Source organism: Ixodes scapularis, unplaced genomic scaffold (assembly GCF_016920785.2).
Source record: "Ixodes scapularis isolate PalLabHiFi unplaced genomic scaffold, ASM1692078v2 PGA_scaffold4__175_contigs__length_147842914, whole genome shotgun sequence".
NCBI lineage: Eukaryota > Metazoa > Arthropoda > Arachnida > Ixodida > Ixodidae > Ixodes > Ixodes scapularis.
In genome coordinates, this window is record NW_024609879.1 from 75,190,574 (window position 1) to 75,195,413 (window position 4,840).

General features: G+C 46.9%; 1 pseudogene; it reads left to right on the forward strand.

The window, feature by feature from the left end:
• Positions 1-2,133: 2,133 nt before the first annotated feature.
• On the forward strand, positions 2,134-3,523 carry LOC120839944 (annotated as a pseudogene).
• The last annotated feature ends 1,317 nt before the right edge of the window (positions 3,524-4,840 follow it).

The following is a 4,840-nucleotide window of genomic DNA, read 5'->3' on the forward strand; positions in this document are numbered from 1 at the left end:
TTAAAAAGCGAGGGCAGACGCTATGAAAGCGGTGGCAGCGCGTGCAACTGGGTGGATCGCTAAGGGCTCATTCACACTAGAAGCGGATCCGCGCTCGCAAAGCGGTTGCGAACGCGGTTGTATAAGGATTCAGTACAATTGCACGCGCACACGATGACATCAAATGCGCGTGCAATTGCACTGGATCTTTATACAACCGCTTTCTCAACCGCTTCGCGAACGCGGATCCGCTTCCAGTGTGAATGGGGGGTTACTGAGGCCGACCGCTGAACGACCGCTTGCGCGGAGCGCTCGGCATCTGCCTGGGCAAAGGGCTGGATCGCGCATCCCCGCTTGGTCGCTGCAGCTGCAGCACGAGAGTGAAGCCACCGATCGGCGATTTTGCATGTTGAAAAATCGCGTTTTTGGAGCGTTTCGGAGGCTGGCGGCAACATGCTGAAGACACGTTTTCTACTCGTTCATAGTCAATCGTCGAAGAAGCTCTTTAAAACCCTGTGTAAGCCCTGAGACTTGCCGTTGAGAACATGTGGAAATTTTTACGGAAGCGCAGTGCCGCAGTAAAAATGCCCAACTCATCGAAAGCAAGTTTCGCCGCCACGATGCAACGCGCAGGTCACGAGTGACCCGCGCGTTGCACCATTGGACTTTTTCCATAATGCAACGTACGGGACCCTTGTGACGTCACATGGGACGTCAATTGTGCTGTCATTATAGGAAACGTCCCATAATGCAATGCGCGGGTCACGAATGAGACTGCACATTGCATTATACGACGTTTCCCATAACTCAACGCGTGGTTACGCCGACGGCGACGTTGGCGTCGCCGACCCGCGCGTTGCATCATGACACGCTTCCCATAATGCAATGTGCGGGTCACAAATGAGACGGCGCGTTGCATTATGGGACGTTTCCCATAACACAATGCGCGGTTACGCCGACGGCGATGTTGGCGTCGCCGTCGCCGACCGCGCGTTGCATCATGGGACGCTTCCCATAATGCAACGCGCACACGCCGTCATTATGGGAAAGGCCCCATAATGCAATGCGCGGGTCACGAGTGAGACCCGCGCGTTGCATTATGGGACGTTTCCTATAATGCAACGCGCGGTTACGCCGACGGCGACTGCGACGGCGATGCCGCTCAAGCCGGAAACGGGCGTCTAAGAGCTGCTCTCTAAAAAATTAATAGATGTAAACCAAATTGAATTTTCATTCCACAGCCATGTTTAATCCCGTCTTTTTTAACAAAACTGAAATAAGCCTATGTTAACTGGTTTAAGGATGACGCGGCGTTAATACTAGGCCAAGGATAATATTAGGTGTCACCTTTTAGCATATTGAAGACATGTCCAACCTAACGGTCATTTGTAACCATCATATAGTTTCTATATCAGCGAAAAAGCCATGTCGGTTACATATCAAAACTTGCACGGCTCGAATGGCCTGTGAAAGCAGCGAAAAAACGATGTCGGTCAGTCACCGAAAACTCCGTGGCTGAACTGGCCGGTGATTACAGAAAGAAAACGATGTCGGCCAGTCAGCGGAGACTCCACGGCTAGACTGGCCGCTGACTACAGCAAGAAAACGATGTCGGCCAGTCACCGGAAACTCTATGGCTAGAGTGGCCAGTGACTACAGCAAGAAAACGATATCGGCCAGTCACCGGAAACTCCATGGCTAGGCTGGCCGGTGACTACAGCAAGAAAACGATGTCGGCCAGTCACCGGAAACTCCATGGCTAGACTGGCCAGCGACTACAGCAAGAAAACGATATCGGCCAGTCACCGGAAACTCCACGGCTAGACTGGCCGGTGACTACAGCAAGAAACCGATGTCGGCCGGTATCGGGAACTTTCCGGCTGGCGCTGGCCAGTTTAGACAACGAGTCCCCGATATCGGCCGGGGTCGGTTTCTTACCGGCGTCCCTGGCCGGGATCCGCCGTACAGCTCCCGGTACTGGCCGACGTAATCCCAGTATCGGCCGACATCGTGTGCTACCTGGGTAGTTCCAACCAGATGGTCCCCGCGAGGTGCAAATGGGAACTCAATGGTCCAAATGCTGTCGTTGCTCCCCAGAGGCTCGATTTTTTCTTAGAGTGCATGGCTTAAAAAAGGTGCTTGAACCCCTAGTTAATGACATCACTCGCCTTGAAACGGTTGGCATTGTTGCCAATGGAGAAATTTTAAATGGGTCCGTGTTCTTTGTTACAGGAGTAAATCTCTCTCTGCATCGTCTTGGAGGGTTCAAATGCAGCTTTAGCCAAGGCAGGATATGCCGACACTGTATGACATTACGCTAGGAAATCTCAAGAAAGCACCGACCTTCTGACTTCACAAAAAGAACCCCCACAGTGCACAACCACCACCTCAGCTTGCTCACCTGTGAACTCCTTGTCACTCTGTAGTGTAAGCAGTGAATGTGCCGTGGCATTTTCTGGTTTTCATCCTCCACAGCACCTTCATCCAGACCTTATCTGTTTCAACAAGAACGGGATGACGCCATGAAGGCGTCATCCCGTTCTTGTTGAAACAAGTAATTTCTTCACTTGTAAAATATGGTGTTTTTTCATTAGAAGTTTTAAATGCTGCCATTGTCAGATACCCTTGCAGCGAGAATGACAAACAAAACAAGCCAGAAGCTGTGTCAATGGCCATGTTACAAAAAAAAAAGACAATCAAAGGAAACGCCTCGCAGCTGTTTTGTTTATTCTGATACCTGCCATTTTATGTGGGTGAGTGTGTTCCAAGAGAGCGAAAGGTATGGGGGCTGTAGCTTTTGTTGAGAAAGATCGTTGACGTCATTATGAGTGGACAAGTAACAGTCGTGCACATTGCATATCTTGGACGCCTAATTTTGTGCTTTTGCGTTGATTTCATGGAGACATTTCCAAGTGTTGCTGTCCATCGCAAATTGCATTTCATGATCCACTATCCTAAATATATGCAGATGTACGGACAGCTTGTTAGGCTTTGGGCGATGCGATACTAAGGGAAACACCAGTACTTTAAAGATCTGTCTCGAAAGCTAAGAAAATTTAAAAATATCACGTCAAATTTTGCAACCCGCCACCAAGGGCAGGAGATGTATTTGTAATCTTGCGAAGACAGCAGCACAACCATGAGCACAACGGGATGCAAGCCTGTCCTGTTTGAGCATTTGCCTCCTGACGTGAAGCACCACATCTCTGAAAATAACATAAGCCGTGAGAACATCTTTTCTCTCATGTCAGTTTCTCTCAACGGCACTGAGTATGTGGTCGGCAACATTATTGTTACCGACATCTCTTCTGAACAACCCACTTTTGTTCTGGTCTGTAACATCTTTTAAATGAGCAAGTGCAGTCTGACTTTTGTTCAAAAGCTTAAAACAATAGAATTTGATCAGCATTTTCATGCATATATAGTAAGAAGGTGTCCAGAAAGTTTACATTTGAAAGCCATCACGAATTATCAGGCAGATGCGCTTACCATTCATACGATAGGGAACAAATGTCTTGTGTCGGCACGACACGCTTTAATTTAGGCCTGACCTCAAATGTGTTATTTGCTTCACGTGGGGCTTTTACAATATCTTTGTATTGTGTTCAACATTTAGTTCGAATAAAGTGCTGAATACGTTTATTTCTCAAATGATGTTTCATTTATGAAAGAAAAGAGAGTACACTTCGACCGAATGTCAGTTTCAAGCTATAGCTACATGCGCATGTGATTATTCATAAATCTATGGTGATCACGGCAAGTCTTTGTTGAAGACAAGGTTGGTCAGGATGGGATGCTTCTGTGACCAGCTTTGTTTATCACCACCAAGTTTATTTGTGATTTCAAATGAAGGTAAAATATGAAGCATGTTCCTGAAGGGAAAAGCTAAACGTGTTGCAATAGTGTCGTTTAGAAAAACAGCTAATAAAATCAAATAAATGAGTCGTAGTGAGGCGTGATTCAGCAGGTTACAGGGCTCTGTTTTATTAGAAAAAATGAATGTGACATTTCCGCAGTGAATATGTATGCGGAATTTCATGCACCATAACGTATTGAACTTGCATTGTTTCTCTTTTAACAGAGAAGCTATGTCTCGCCCCATAAGTCTACGGAACATAAAACACATTTTGATGTTCGTCATCCTCACAAGCTCCCTGTTCGTACAACGCGGGACATAGACAACATTGGCGTTAAAGGTTTCGATTCCATACAGCTCTGTCACACATGTATATGCACTGTTTTCAGAAATCAAATGCAAACACCCTTACACCTTCGCAGCATTATGGAGTGTACTTTTACCACGTATACCCTATTTACACCCTTCTAATACCCTTCATACACCCTTTTATAGTTTAGGGGTGCAAAACGAGTGTTTCAGTTGTGTGGAACGCCCCTCTAACACCCTTCATGTCGAAAATATGGGTGTTAGAAAGGTGTTTTGGGTACCATTACCCCCTTAAAAGGCGTAAAAAAGTTTACTGTGTGGCTGACATCCGTAGCTGCCGCGCGACGTCTCAAAACCCAAAGGATTGTCGGGCGGTCGGGATAACGAGCGTTGATCGATGGATGTCTGTTATTTTGTTTCGAAATTTATCGTCTCCTAGGCTGTACCCTACTGAAATACTTTTCTTTTAATGGAGTCCCCGAGCGTGTGCAAGGAAGTCACGCCACTTAGCAGGATATTATTCGAAAACAGCCATAAGCTTCGAGCAAACGTATGTCGTTTCGCGCAGACACAAGCGTGACGGCCACCGATTGAACTATGAGCTTTTGCAAAACAAGCATGCCGACTTTTTTTTTTGCCTCTGAAGTGCCATTTATGTACACATATCGGTGAATCCACTGGATCGGTGATGAGGCT